A 15810-nucleotide genomic window follows, 5' to 3' on the forward strand; every position below is an offset into this window, starting at 1 on the left:
CTGGGAGCATGAAGGAGCCCGCAGGGCCATTCCTGACCAAGGCTCCCCAGGGACTCCTTCCAGCAGATCCTTGAGGCCACTGGGATGTGGGCTGGGGGGGGATGCAGAGGGCAGGACCAGGGGCTGACAGTGCCCAGCCTGGCTGGGGCTGTGCCAGGAGGCCCCAGGGCCTCAGGACAAGGTGTCTCCTCACAGCCCTTGGTGGCACAGACACTGCTGTGCCCCAGGGCAACAAGACTTGGCTTCTCTTTGTCCCCACCTGGCATCAATGCCTCCAGTTCTCTGCTCTGCCTGGGGCCTGGGGACACTTTCTCAGTTGTGTCCCTCAGTGGGACCCATTAAAAGTCCAAGAAACTTTGGAGTTGGATTCTGACTTGGAGTTCTGAAGAGGTTTCTGCAGCTCCCTCTCAGGGCCTGATGTTCAGGGCCTGAGCACAAAGCCCCAGAGGGTCATTAAAGTCCTTGTGCTGTGTCTGTGCTGCTGAGCTGTGCTGGGCTCCTGGCACAGAGGGTGATCCTGGTAACCAAGCAGAGCTTCAAAAGCACATTTCTCTTGCTGAGCGGCTCTTCTCCCAGCCCAGCAGGGCTGGGGCACTGCCTGCAGCCAGCCCAGGCACAGCACAGAGGCACAGAGAGCTTCAATCAGTCAGGGCTGGGAAGGGGCTGAGAAGTGCCCGCGGCAGAATCACTGCCAGCCCTTGGCACAGGAACCTCTGGCTGCAGGACAATGCAGCTGCAGCTCCTGGAGAGATCTCCTAAAGCTGGAACATGCCAATGCCCACAGACCCTGTGAGTACTGAGTGTTTCTGGTGCAGGGAAGGTGAAATGCTCATGAAGCTCTGACATGCTGAGGGCTTCTGATTAGTCATAGAGTATTTCCAAGACAAGGATTTTGATAAAAATTTGGAAATTTCCTAAGAATTTGTAGTCAGCTGTCTACTATTGAAGAATGGCAGGGAAAGAAGGATAAATATTAAAGGTTGATTATGAATATTGACAAGTGCATGAGACGTCTGAACTGTTACTTTTAGTGATCAGTAGGTTCACAGGAGATCCCTAATGTGCTTTCAGCCCCTCTGCCCATGGACAGCACCAGCAGCACCTTTGCTGGAGCCATCAGGCTCAGTCTGAGCTGTCCTCTCTCCCAGCTGCAAACAGAACCTGCCCCCAGCCCGTGCCCTGCAAACAGGCAGGGTTCTGTCAGGCCAAGGAGAGGGCACAGAGATTTGGGGTCTGGGAGTGCTGGCAGGGAGAGATCAGGCACAGGGAAACACCTGCAGGAGGAAAATCTCCCGGAAGCAGAGAGAAGATCAGGGAAGGAGAGAAAAGAAAACCCAGAAATGCTGAGGCAGGGAGAGTTTAGAGATGTCCAGAGGATCCCCTCCAGTGCAGCCCCTCCCTCTGAACAAGCCCCCTCCCTCCTGTGCCCCAGCCAAGCCTCTGCCCTCAGGGCCGGGGCTCCAAGGCGTGCAGCCCCTCCTGTGCAGGCAGAGCTGCAGCAGAGCCGTGGGGCAGCTCTGCAGCCCCGGGCCCAGTTCCCTCTGCAGAGCACAGGGCTGGGAGCAGCTGCCCGGCACTGGGGGCTCTGGCAGGGGGCACAGCTGGCTCAGGGTGACACAGCTGTCCCCAGTGCCCGGCTCTGGGCAATGCTGGCAGTGCAGGGAAGGAGCTGCACCTCCCTTCATCCAGTGCCATCAGAGGGACACTTGGAAGTGTCCCTGAGATTTCAGTCCAAGCTGGGAGCTTCAATGCAGGGTGCCAACCTGTCTTAGAGCATCTCTGAGTTATAAGATTGATGGGGAGAGGCAGAAATGTTCTGAGACTGAAAATGCTTCTGGGTTGGTGAAATGAGCAATGTGAGTCCCTGACTACAAATGTGGAGCTGGGCTGTGGTGGATCCATCTGCTCTCAGATGTACCTGGGGGTTTTTATGGGAAAATGTGGGAAGCTGATCATCCTAACCCAGAGAAAGGTTAAAGCCCAGAGAAATTCTAAAGACGTCAGAATGACAGAGCATCTCCCCTCACTCTCCTCTCATCACTTTGCCACAGAGAACTTACTCATTTCTCCCAGAGTGCAGCAGGAATGTTGAGGATTTCTGATTTCCAGGAACAGCAGGACTGATATAAGGGTGTTTATGAAGAAAACCCCAGAATTGTAGAACACAAAAACTGTCTATATGTGTTCCATGTGAGGGGGTATGGGAAATTACTTTGATTTTGGTTACAGGCATCGCCTCTAATTCTTCACTGTCCTTTCTCCATGAACAGGTGCCCATGTGCAGCCACAGCAAATGTCCAACAGCAGCTCCATCAGCCACTTCCTCCTGCTGGCACTGGCAGACACGCGGCAGCTGCAGCTCCTGCACTTCTGCCTCTTCCTGGGCATCTCCCTGGCTGCCCTCCTGGGCAACGGCCTCATCATCAGCGCCGTAGCCTGTGGCCACCACCTGCACACACCCATGTTCTTCTTCCTGCTCAACCTGGCCCTCAGTGACCTGGGCTCCATCTGCACCACTGTCCCCAAAGCCATGCACAATTCCCTCTGGGACACCAGCACCATCTCCTACACAGGATGTGCTGCTCAGATCTTTTTCTTTATGCTCTTCATTGGAGCAGAGATTTCCATCCTGACCATCATGTGCTACGACCGCTGCATGTCCATCTGCAAACCCCTGCACTACGGGACCCTCCTGGGCAGCAGAGCTTGTGCCCACATGGCAGCAGCTGCCTGGGCCAGTGCCTTTCTCAATGCTCTCATGCACACAGCCAATACATTTTCCCTGCCCCTGTGCCATGGCAATGCCCTGGGCCAGTTCTTCTGTGAAATCCCACAGATCCTCAAGCTCTCCTGCTCCAATTCCCACCTCAGGGAACTTGGGCTTCTTGTTTTCTCCTATGTACAGATCGTCAGGGTTGTGCTGAGGTTCCCTTCTGAGCAGGGACGGCACAAAGCCTTTTCCACCTGCCTCCCTCACCTGGCTGTAATCTCTCTCTTTGTCAGCACTGCAGAATTTGCTCACCTGAAGCCTGCCTCGATGTCCTCCCCATCCCTGGATCTGGCCCTGTCAGTTCTGCGCGATGAAATCCTGCTCAGCGTGGGCAACTAAGCCCTTGAAGGACTTAGTGTCAGGTCAAGGCTTGCTTTCCCTCCCAAAGGCTTCCCTTGGCAGCCTTGGGCAGGGGATTCATCCTTCCTCCCTCCTCCTTCCCACAGACCTGCTCGGAACCACTCTGTGGGCATGTTCCATTCTCTGTGTCTGTCCTCAAGTGCAGTGCCAACCTGGGTCAGTCCTAGCTCTGTCCTGAGCTCCCAGGAGCTCGCAGGCTGAGATGGCAATGCTCAGCCAAACCAGGGCACTGCCCCTGCCAGCAGCACCCCCACAAGCAGCATCAGCAGCAGCAGCAGCAGCAGCAGCAGAAGCAGCAGCAGCAGCAGCAGCAGCAGCAGCTGCAGTCGCCTCTCACCTGTTGGTGCCCCTGCACTGCAGCCCCTCCCGCTGGCACCAACGTTCCCTTGTGGCCTTGGAGACAGTCATGAATCCATCCATGGGGTCACAGAGCCATGGAATCCCAGAGTTCCAGGTTCCTGGAATCCTAGAGTCATTGAATCTTGAGAACCACACACAGAGGAGGAGGAGGAGGAGGAGGAGGAGGCGGAGAGGGAGGAGGAAGAGGAGGAGGAGGAGGAGGAAAATGAGGAGGAGGAGGATAAGGAGGAGGAGGAGGAGGAAGAGGAAGAGGAGGAGGAAGAGGAGGAGGCGGAGAAGGACGAGGAGGAGGAGGAGGAGGATGAGGAGGATGAGGAGGAGGACGAGGAAAAGGACGAGGAGGAGGACGAGGAGGAGGACAAGGAGGAGGACGAGGAGGACAACGACGAAGAGGAGGTGGAAGATGAGGAGGAGGAATAGGAGGAGGAAGAGAGAGAACAAGGACGAGGAGGATGAGGAGGAGGAGGTGGAGAACGAGGAGGAAGAGGAGAATGAGGATGAGGAGGAGGAGGAGGAGGAGGAGGAGGAGGACAATGACAAGGACGATGAGGAGGGGGAGGAGAAAGAGGAGGAGCAGGAGGAGGAAGAGGAGGAGGAGGAAGACGACAAGGACTGGGGCAAGCACAAGGAAGATGACGAGGAGGAGGAGGACAAGGAAGAGGACGAGGCAGAGAAGCATGAGGAGGAGGAATAGAAGGAGGAAGAGAGAGGACAAGGACAAGGAGGATGATGAGGATGAGGAGGAGGAGGACAACAAAGAGGAGGAGGAGGAGAAGAAGGATGAGGACGAGGACGAGGGGGAGAAGGATGAGGATGAGAAAAAGGATGAAGATGCAGACGACAAGTAGGAGGAGGAGGAGGAGGAGGAAAAGAAAGATGAACAGGAGGAGGAGGAGGACAAGGTGGAGAATAAACAGGAGGAGGACAAGGATGAGGAGGATCAGGAGGAGAAGGACGAGAAGGATGAGAATGAGCAGGATGGGGAGGACGAGGAGGAGGAAGAGGAGGAGGATGAGGAGGAGGAGAATGAGGAGAATGAGGATGAGGAGGACAATGAGGAGGATGAGGAGGATAAGGTTGCGGAGGATAAGGAGGAGGAGGATGATGAGGAGGACAAGGATGAGGAAAAGGACAAGGATAAGGAGGATAAGGAGGACAAGGAGGACAAGGAGGAAAAGGAGGAGGAGGACGAGGAAGACGAGGAGGAGGAGGAGAAATAGGAGGATAAAGAGGATGAGAATGAGGATGTGGAGGAGGACAAAGAGGAGGAGGACGAGGAAGACGAGGAGGAGGAGGAGAAGGAGGACGAGGAGGAGGATGAGGAGGATGAGGAGGAGGACGAGGAGGACGAGGACGAGGAGGAGGAGGAGGAGGACGAGGACGAGGACGAGGACGACGACGAGGAGGAGGAGTAGGAGGACGAGGACAAGGACAAGGAGGAAGAGGGGGACGAGGAGGAGGAGGAGGACGAGGTGGACGCGGAGGAGGAGGACGAGGAGGACGAGGTGGACGAGGAGGAGGAGGACGAGGAGGATGAGGAGGAGGATGAGCAGGAGGACGAGGAGGAGGACGAGGAGGACGAGGAGGAGGACGAGGAGGAGGACGAGGAGGAGGACGAGGAGGAGGACGAGGACGAGGATGAGGAGGACGATGAGGAGGAGGACGAGGAGGAGGACGAGGAGGAGGACAAGGAGGACAAGGAGGAGGACAAGGAGGAGGAGGACGAGGAGGAAGAGGAGAATGAGGATGAGGAGGAGGAGGAGGAGGAGAACAATGACAAAGAGGATGAGGAGGGGGAGGAGAAAAAGGAGGAGCAGGAGGAGGAAGAGGAGGAGGAAGAAGATGAGAAGGACTAGGGCAAGCACAAGGAAGATGAGGAGGAGTAGGAGGACAAGGAAGAGGAGGAGGCAGAGAAGCATGAAGAGGAGGAATAGGAGGAGGAAGAGAGAGGACAAGGACAAGGAGGATGATGAGGATGAGGGGGAGGAGGACAACGAGAAGGAGGAGGAGGAGATGAAGGATGAGGACGAGGACGAAGAGGAGAAGGATGAGGATGAGGAAAAGGATGAAGATGCAGAGGACAAGTAGGAGGAAGAGGAGGAGGAGGAGAAGGATGATGAACAGGAGGAGGAGGAGGACAAGGTGGAGAATAAACAGGAGGAGAAGGATGAGGAGGACCTGGAGGAGAAGGACAAGAAGGATGAGGATGAGCAGGATGGGGAGGACGAGGAGGAGGAAGAGGAGGAGGATGAGGAGGAGGAGAATGAGGAGAATGAGGATGAGGAGGACAATGAGAAGGATGAGGAGGATAAAGAGGAGGAAGATGAGGAGGAGGACAAGGATGGGGAAAAGGATGAGGATGAGGAGAAATAGGAGGATAAAGAGGATGAGAATGAGGATGTGGAGGAGGACAAGGAGGAGGAGGACGAGGTGGACGAGGAGGAGGACGAGGACGAGGACGAGGACGACGACGACGAAGAGGAGGTGGAAGATGCGGAGGAGGAAGAGGAGGAGGAATAAAGAGAATGAGGACAAGGAGGATGATGATGATGAGGAGGAGGAGAACGAGGAGGAAGAGGAGAATGAGGGGAGGAGGAGGAGGAGGAGGACAATGACAAGGAGGATGAGGATGGGGAGGAAAAAGAGGGGAAGCAGGAGGAGGAAGAGGAGGAGGAGGAAGACAGCAAGGACTAGGGTAAGCACAAGGAAGATGAGGGTAAGGAGGAGGACAAGGAAGAGGAGGAGGCAGAGAAGCATGAAGAGGAGGAATAGGAGGAGGAAGAGAGAGGACAAGGACAAGGAGGATGATGAGGATGAGGAGGAGGAGGACAACGAGGAGGAGGAGGAGGAGAAGAAGGATGAGGATGAGGAGGAGAAGGATGAGAATGAGGAAACGGATGAAGACACAGAGGACAAGGAGGACGTTCTCGTCCTTGTCCTCCTCCTTATCCTCCTCCTCTTCTTCGTCCTCCTCGTCCTCCTCCTCTTCCTCCTCCTCCTCCTCGTCCTCCTCATCCTCCTCGTCCTCCTCGTCCTCCTCCTACTCCTCCTCCTACTCCTCCTCCTCCTCATTGTCCTCCTCCACATCCTCATTCTCATCCTCTTTATTCTATTCCTCCTCCTCGTCCTCGCCTTCCTCGTCCTCCTCGTCTTCCCCATCCTCCTCCTCCTTGTCCTACTTATCCTCTTCATCCTCCTTGTCCTCCTCATCCTCATCCTTTTCCTCATCCTTGTCCTCATCCTCCTCCTCCTCCTCCTTATCTTCTGCATCATTATCCTCCTCATCCTCCTCATTGTCCTCCTTATTCTCATTCTCCTCCTTCTCCTCCTCCTCATCTTCCTCCTCTTCCTCCTCCTCGTCCTCCCCATCCTGCTCATCCTCATCCTTCTCGTCCTTCTCATCCTGGTCCTCCTCATCCTTGTCCTCCTCCTCTTTATTCTCCACTTTGTCCTCCTCCTCCTCCTCCTGTTCATCTTCATTCTCCTCCTCCTCCTCCTCCTCCTCCTTGTCCTCTTCATCTTCATCCTTTTCCTCATCCTCATCCTTCTCCTCCTCGTCCTCATCCTCATCATCCTCCTTGTCCTTGTCCTCTCTCTTCCTCCTCCTATTCCTCCTCTTCATGCTTCTCTGCCTCCTCCTCTTCCTTGTCCTCCTCCTCCTCATCTTCCTTGTGCCTGCCCTAGTCCTTGTCATCTTCCTCCTCCTCCTCTTCCTCCTTCTGCTCCTCCTCTTTCTCCTCCCCATCCTCAACCTCTTTGTCATTGTCCTCCTCCTCCTCCTCATCCTCATTCTCCTCTTCCTCCTCGTTCTCCTCCTCCTCCTCATCATCCTCCTTGTCCTCGTTCTCTCTCTTCCTCCTCCTATTCCTCCTCATCTTCCACCTCCTCTTCGTCATCGTCCTCCTCGTCGTCCTCCTTGTCCTCCTCCTCGTCCTTCTCCTCGTCCTCCTCCTCGTCCTCCTCCTCATCGTCCTCCTCCTCCTCTTCCCCCTCCTCCTCCTCTTCCTCCTCCTCCTCGTCCTCCTCGTTCTCCTTCCCCTTGTCCTCCTCGTCCTCCTCATCCTCCTCGTCCTCGTCCTCCTCGTCTTCATCCTCCTCCTCCTCCTCGTCTTCCTCCTCCTCATCTTTGTCCTCCTCGTCGTCCTCGTCCTCCTCCTCCTCCTCTTCCTCCTCCTCGTCCTCCTTGTCCTCCTCCTCGTCCTCCTCCTTGTCCTCCTCCTCCTCCTTGTCTTCCTCATCCTCGTCATTGTCCTCCTCCACATCCTCATTCTCATCCTCTTTATCCTCCTATTCCTCCTCCTCCTCCTCATCTTCCTCGTCCTCCTCCTCCTTGTCCTCCTCCACATCCTCATTCTCATCCTCTTTATCCTCCTATTTCTCCTCCTCCTCCTCGTCTTCCTCGTCCTCCTCCTCCTTGTCCTCCTTGTCCTCCTCGTCCTCCTCATCCTCGTCCTTTTCCTCATCCTTGTCCTCCTCCTCATCCTCCTCCTCCTTATCCTCCACATCCTTATCCTCGTCATCCTCATTGTCCTCCTCATCCTCATTCTCCTCCTTCTCCTCCTCCTAATCTTCCTCCTCTTCCTCCTCCTTATCCTCCCCACCCTGCTCATCCTCATCTTCCTCGTCCTTCTCCTCCTGGTCCTCCTCATCCTTGTACTCCTTTTGTTTATTCTCCACCTTGTCCTCCTCCTCCTCCTGTTCATCTTCCTTCTCCTCCTCCTCCTCCTCCTACTTGTCCTCTGCATCTTCATCCTTTTCCTCATCCTCATCCTTCTCCTCCTCGTCCTCGTCCTCATCCTTCTTCTCCTCCTCCTTCTCCTCGCTGTCCTCCTCCTCCTCATCCTCATCATCCTCCTTGTCCTTGTCCTCTCTCTTCCTCCTTCTATTCCTCCTCTTCATGCTTCTCTGCTTCCTCCTCTTCCTTGTCCTCCTCCTCCTCCTCCTCATCTTCCTTGTGCTTGCCCTAGTCCTTGTCATCTTCCTCCTCCTCCTCTTCCTCCTCCTGCTCCTCCTCTTTCTCCTCCCCATCCTCATCCTCTTTGTCATTGTCCTCCTCCTCCTCATCATCCTCATTCTCCTCTTCATCCTCGTTCTCCTCCTCCTCCTCATCATCCTCCTTGTCCTCGTTCTCTCTCTTCCTTCTCCTATTACTCCTCCTCATCTTCTACCTCCTCTTCGTCGTCATTGTCGTCGTCGTCGTCCTCCTCCTCCTCCTCGTCCTCCTCCTCGTTCTCCTCCTCGTCCTCCTGCTCGTCCTCCTCCTCGTCGTCCTCCTCGTCCTCCTCCTCCTCCTCGTCCTCATCCTCCTCCTCCTCCTCCTCCTCCTGTTCATCCTCGTCCTCCTCGTCCTCCTCGTCCTCGTCCTCGTCCTCCTCCTCCTCCTCCTCTTCCTCCTCCTCATCCTTCCCATCCTGCTCATTCTCATCCTCCTCGTCCTTCTCCTCCTGGTCCTCCTCATCCTTGTCCTCATCCTCTTTATTCTCCTCCTTTTTCTCGTCCTCCTCCTGTTAATCTTCCTTCTCCTCCTCCTCCTCCTCCTCCTTCTCTTCCTCCTTGTCCTCTTCATCTTCATCCTTTTTCTCATCGTCATCCTTCTCCTCCTCGTCCTCATCCTTCTTCTCCTCCCCCTCCTCCTCGTTGTCCTCCTCCTCCTCATCCTCATCATCCTCCTTGTCCTTGTCCTCTCTCTTCCTCCTCCTATTTCTCCTCTTCATGCTTCTCTGCCTCCTCCTCTTCCTTGTCCTCCTCCTCCACCTCCTCATCTTCCTTGTGCTTGCCCTAGTCCTTGTTGTCGTCCTCCTCCTCCTCTTCCTCCTCCTGCTCCTCCTCATTCTCCTCCCCCTCCTCATCCTCCTTGTCATTGTCCTCCTCCTCCTCCTCCTCCTCCTCATCCTCATTCTCCTCTTCCTCCTCGTTGTCCTCCTCCTCATCATCATCCTCCTTGTCCTCGTTCTCTCTCTTCCTCCTCCTGTTCCTCCTCCTCATCTTCCACCTCCTCTTTGTCCTCGTTGTCGTCGTCGTCGTCATCGTTGTCGTTGTCCTCGTCCTCCTCCTCGTCCTCCTCCTCGTCCTCCTCCTTCTCCTCCTCATCCTCCTCGTCCTCCTCCTCGTTCTACTCGTCCTCCTCATCTTCCTCCTCGTCCTCCTCCTCGTCCTCCTCGTCCTCCTCATCGTCCTCCTCCTCCTCCTCCTCCTCGTCTTCCTCGTCCTCCTCCTCCTTGTCCTCCTCCACATCCTCATTCTCATCCTCTTTATCCTCCTATTCCTCTTCTTCCTCCTCGTCTTCCTCATCCTCCTCCTCCTCTTCGTCCTCCTCGTCCTCCTTGTCCTCCTCTTCCTCGTCCTTTTCCTCATCCTTGTCCTACTCCTCATCCTCCTCCTCCTTATCCTCCGCATCCTTATCCTCCTCATCCTCCTCATTGTCGTCCTCATCCTCATTCTCCTCCTCCTCCTCCTCCTCCTCATCTTCCTTGTGCTTGCCCTAGTCCTTGTCATCTTCCTCCTCCTCCTCTTCCTCCTCCTGCTCCCCCTCTTTCTCCTCCCCCTCCTCATCCTCCTTGTCATTGTTCTCCTCCTCCTCCTCTTCCTCATTCTCATTCTCCTCTTCCTCCTCGTTCTCCTCCTCCTCATCATCATACTCCTTGTCCTCGTTCTCTCTCTTCCTCCTCCTATTCCTCCTCCTCATCTTCCACCTTTTCTTCGTCGTCGTCCTCCTCGTCCTCCTCCTCGTCCTCCTCCTCGTCCTTCTCCTCGTTGTCCTTGTCGTCCTCTTCGTCCTCCTCCTCGTACTCCTACTCGTCTTCCTCGTCCTCGTCCTCGTCCTCGTCCTCGTCCTCGTCCTCGTCGTCGTCCTCCTCCTCCTCCTCCTCCTCGACCTCCTCCTCCTCGTCCTCCTTGTCCTCGTTCTCTCTCTTCCTCCTCCTATTCCTCCTCCTCATCTTCCACCTTTTCTTCGTCGTCCTCCTCCTCGTCCTCCTCGTCGTCCTCCTCGTCGTCCTCGTCATCCTCCTCGTCCTCCTCCTCGTCCTCCTCCTCGTCCTCTTCCTCCTCGTCCTCGTCCTCTTCCTCGTCCTCGTCGTCCTCCTTCTCCTCCTCCTCCTCCTCCTCCTCGACCTCCTCGTCCTCCTTGTCCTCTGCATCTTCATCCTTTTCCTTATCTTCATCCTTCTCCTCCTAATCCTCGTCCTCATCCTTCTTCTCCTCCTCCTCCTCCTCGTTGTCCTCCTCCTCCTCATCCTCATCATCCTCCTTGTCCTTGTCTGAAGAGAGGTTGGCAGAGGAATGGTTGTACAACAGGGGACATGATGCTGTAAAATTAATCCAAGTAGGGTGGGCTACGTGACTGCTGCAAGGTTCGCATGACCCTGAAGAGCAGATGGTGTGCAGAAAGCAGGATATTGAAACTGCTTGGTATGTAGAAGTAGATAGAGAAGAACAAAGAAGTGCTAAGCCCTTCTAACTGCAAGGCCAGCTGGACAGGCAAGTATCAAACACAAAGATACTTTTAAAATAACAGTACAAGTCACATAGCAACCAATCATGAGCTTGGCTTTTGCAATATGTATGAGCTAATTAATGAACATATATAAACTGTGTAATCTGTCACAATAAACTGAGACTTGATGATCATGATAGCATGAGTCTTGTCTCCCACGGCACCCTCCAACACAAGTGCCCCGGCAGTGGGAACCACAACTCATCAGGTTTGTGTCCTTTGGGCTCAGGGACTGGTGACACTCGGAGGCACAGAAAGGTTTCTTGCCAACAAACACAAGTTGAACATTTGAACAGTTTAATAACCATCACAGCTCTTCCCTCATCTCTCTGGGATGTCCCTGCAGCATCTGACATGTCCCCCACACCCAAGGCATTTCTGTACAGGAACAGCTTCGGATAAAGACATAAGAAAAGGTAGTTCTTTGATATATATAAGCACAATAAGGATGTTGACTGATATGGTATTTATATTAACCTCTGAAAGACTGGGCAACTTCTGGAAGCTCAAAGCATGAAGCCAGTCAGTTGAGAGGCACTTTAATGACCAGAAACCATCTGGTGAAGGAAATCTGGGAGCAGCAGGAAGGACATAAATCCAGTTGGACTAGTGATGACCTTAGACATGGCCATTTAAACAGGAGAGCTGGAAACGCCTGAAGGAAGAGGGAGAGGAAATAATAAACTGAATATTGGTGACACAAGTAGAAGGCAATGTCAGTATTTCTCCTCCTGCCAACACTACACTTCTAGGAAATTCCTGTTCCAGGTGGGAAAACTTTGCCATTTCTTAAAAGTACTGAAGTAACCCAGATAATAAAAATTTGATTCCATAACATGAAATGTATGAGTATTAACACCTGGGCCCCTTTCCAGGCAGACATCAGCTGTGTGCCCATGAACAGGCAGTGCCACTTGTGCCCTGAGGTGCCAAGCTGGGACTGGATCTCTCAGAGAGGAGCTGAGGGAGAGCAGAGCACCTTGCAAGCTGCAGGTCCCTGCCAGCCCCGCAGGGCTCCTGTGCCATCAACATCTGCTCTGCTCCAGTCTGGAACAGGGCCCAGCACGGTGCCGGGACCATCAGAGAGCTGAGGTGTGTGCTGGAATTCCATGCCCTCCCCATGGCACAGCAGCCCTGCATTTCCCTGCTCCAGCCTTGGTCTCCAGCACAGCCATGGAGGCTCTTTGGGCTCCTGAGTGTTCCTGCAGCCCCAAGGGCAGCTGAGCTCTGCCTTGGGCACAGGCAGCCCTGGCCAGCGCAGGCCATGCTCAGCAATTCCTTGTCTGTGCCCAGCCTTGCTGCCAGCCCCGGCAGCGGCTGCGTGGCCCCTCGGTGGCCCTGTGCTGGCCCAGCCATGGTGCCACAGCCCCTGTGCAGCCCAGCCCAGGACAGGAGCATTGCGGCTGGGAACGGCCCCTGTGCCGTGGGGCCCTGGGCAGCCTTGGGGCTCTGTGCCCCATGGCCTCCCTGCTGGGCAGCCTCTGCCAGCTCCTGCCGAGCCCGTGGCACCTGTGGGGCTGCACAGACAGCCCTGCCCGGGCTCTGCCGGCCTCGGGGCCAGCAGAGAGGCGGCCAGGGCTGGCCATGGCCGGGAACAGGCCCTGAGCCCCGCAGGAGGATGGAGCTGGGCCACAGCCAAACTCAGCCCAGGGCAGAGCTGGGCTCAGCAGCCAGGGCTGCCCAGGGCTGGCACAGACAGAGGCTGGCGCTGACAAATGTCCTGGGCCCCTCCCTGCTCTGTCCATGCCCCAAGGGCACAGAGCAGCCTCCTCTCTGGGGCTCTTGCCTGTTTTCAATGCCTGCCCAGGCGCTGGCCCTGCCCCACAAGGCCTGGGCTGAGTCCTGCCCCTGCCCGCTCAGCCAGGCTGAGATGGACACTGATGGTTTCTGTGCCAGGCTCTCCCAGCCCAGCCCAGCTCCCTGCCAGCTCTGCCAGCTGCCCTGAGCTCTGGGCAGCACCAAGGGCCTCTCCCCAGCACAGCCCAGCCGGCTCTGGCCCCACAGCTCTGCTCAGCCCAGGCTGCTCTGGGCACTGCCCCACGGCCTCAGCCCCTGCCAAGGGCACAGCAGCAGCTGCAGCTCAGCCAGGACTCAGCCCCACCATGGGGGAAGGGGCTTGGCCAAGGCCAAAGGAGCTCCCTGGCTGCCCTGCTCCCCTCTGCCTGAGGTGCTGAGAGCTCTGCAGCCCCTCCTGCCATCCCATCTGCCCAGGCCAGCACAAGAGCCCCGGCCTTGGGGCCCTCCAGAGCTGCTCCTGCTCCAGGCCCAGGGCCCATCCCAGAGCTGGGGCAGCCACAAAGCTGTGCCCATTTCTGCTCATTGCTGCTGTGATGGGGATGGATCCTCAGCCACTTGGGGGTTGCTGATGATTTTTACTGCTCCAGATGCCTCTTCTTTCTTGAGCTCTTCACTTCAGGAATTCATTTACAAAAGCTCATAAACATTTGTTCAAGATGCCTGAACAGGTACTGGTGAGGCTCAGAGGCACAGAAAGTTTCTCTTCATGGCCAACAGACCATGGATGAACAGGACACAATTTAATAACAATCACGCTCTTCCCTGAGCTATGTGCAACATCCCAGAAGTGTCTAATGAGTCCAGCATCCACAAGTGATTTCCATACTAAAATTAATTTTAGACAAACATGGTTCTGTGATAGATATAAACACAATTAAGTTCTTGTATCAGGATGCTCATCCTGGAGTGGGGGCAATACAACTCAAACAATTCCAGGTACTGATTTTTTAATGGGAAACAGCCCTTAAAAACAAAGGAGTCCAGGAAGGATGGACATAGTTCAAGACTATCTTAAGGGGGAAGGAGCAGCCCATCCCAGTGTGGCAAAAGATGAGCTGGTGAGGAAAATGACTGTCCTGGCTGCCCATGGAGCTTTTGTGGGAACTTAGGGGAAAGAAGAGGGTGCATCAACTTTGGGCAGAAGGTCAGGCAACTTAGCAAGCGTTTAAGGATGTTGTTAGGTAATGTAGGAAAAAAAAAAGGAAAGAGGTGAAATCTCAATTAGAGATTAACCTGGCCACTTCTGTGAAAAATAATAAAAAAGTTGTCTATGAATAAGTTAATAGCAAAACGTGGTATAAGGGGAATTCTACTCTTTATTGGATGAAGTGGAGATTAGAGTAACTAAAGAAAAGGAAAAGGCCAAACTACTTAATACCTTGTATGTCTCAATTTTCATTTTATGGAGAGGTTGTCCTCAGGACAAGCTTTCTCCTGAGCTAGTAGATGGGCACAGGGAGCAGAACAGCTCCCTGTAATCCAGGAGAAAGCAGCTGCTGACCTACTGAGCCACTCAGATGCTCACAGGTGGATGGGATGGGATCCATCCTAGGGGGATGAGGGAGCTGGTGGATGAGCTCCCCAAGCTGCTTTCCATCATTTACCATCAGTCCTGGCTCACCAGGGAGGTCCCAGAGCACTGGAGGTGCCAGTGGGAGCCCATCCCCAAGAAGGGCTGGAAGGAGGATCTGGGGAGCTCCAGGCCTGCCAGCCTGACCTCGGTGCCCGGCAAGGTTATGGAACAGATCACCTTGAGAGCCACCACAGGGCACCCACAGGATGGCCGAGGGGTCAGAGCCAGCCAGCGTGGATTTAAGAGGGGCAAGTCCTGCCTGAGCAACCTGATCTTCTTTTATAACCAGGTAACGCACCTGTGGGTGTGGGAAAGGCTGTGGATGTGTCCATCTGGACTTCAGCAGAGCCTTGGACACTGTCTCTGACAGCATTCCCTGGAAAAGCTGCAGCCCACGGCTTGGGCAGGTTCCCTCCTGGCTGGGAGATGGAAGAGCTGGCTGGAGGCTGGGCCCAGAGAGGGGTGGGGATGGTGCTGCACCCAGCTGGTGTCCAGTCCCTGGCACTGTCCCCAGGGATCTGTGTTGGGCCCAGTCCTGTCTAACATCTTCACCGATGATCTGGGGGAGGGGATCGAGCTCACCATCCCCAAATTTGCAGGTGACACCAAGCTGGGTGTGAGTGTGGATCTGCTGGAGGGCAGGACAAGAAGACACAGCCTTCAGCTGCACCAGGGGAGGATTAGGCTGGACAAGAGGAAGAAGTTCTTCACAGAAAGGGTGAGAGGGCATTGGAATGGGCAGGCCAGGGGGGAGGTGGCAGAGTCACTGTCCCTCTCCAGTGGCACTCAGTGGCATGGTCTGAGTGACAAGGCGGTATTAGGACATTGCCTGGACTTGATGATCCCAAAGGTCTTTTCCAGCCTATTTGATTCTGTCATTCTGTGATGATTGGGACACTCTGGGGCCATTGTGACCCTGCAGGGCCTCGTGGAACTAAGAGGACCATGGTGACACTGTGCAGCCCCATAGAACCAGGGCTCCATTGTGGTGCTCTGGGGCCAAATGGAACCAGGGAGTCCCCGTGACACTGGGTCCTGGTGGAACCACAGAGGCCATGGTGACACTGCGGGGCCTCGTGTGACCGAGGGGTTTCACCACTGTGACACTGCCAAACCAAGGAGAGCATTGGGAGAGTCCAGGGCCCAGGGGAACCAAGGGGCCCTTCTGACACTGCGGGGCCTCATGGGACCAAGGGGACATTGTGACACTGCAGGACCTTGTGTAACCAAGGGGCCACTGTGACACTCTGGGGCCTCAGGGAATCTGGAAGGCCCTTGTGACACTGTGTGGCCTCGTGGAAACAAGGAGTCCATTGTGACACTGAGGGGACTTGTGGAACCACAGAGAGCATTGTGACAGTGTGGGACCTCATGTGACCATGGGGCCTTTGTGACACCATGGGGCCCCATGGAACCAAGGGGCCACTGTGGAACTGTGGCACCAACAAGAACATT

The 15810-nt window shown here is 55.2% G+C and overlaps 1 protein-coding gene across 1 annotated transcript in view; it reads right to left on the reverse strand.

Annotated features, from left to right (window-relative positions):
- The window catches only part of LOC144246558 (uncharacterized), a gene marked incomplete at its 5' end in the record, with an annotated part of 597045 nt that overhangs the window by 494649 nt on the left and 86586 nt on the right, over positions 1-15810 (reverse strand).

This window comes from Lonchura striata, chromosome 6, assembly GCF_046129695.1.
Source record: "Lonchura striata isolate bLonStr1 chromosome 6, bLonStr1.mat, whole genome shotgun sequence".
In the NCBI taxonomy this organism is placed as follows: Eukaryota; Metazoa; Chordata; class Aves; order Passeriformes; family Estrildidae; genus Lonchura; species Lonchura striata.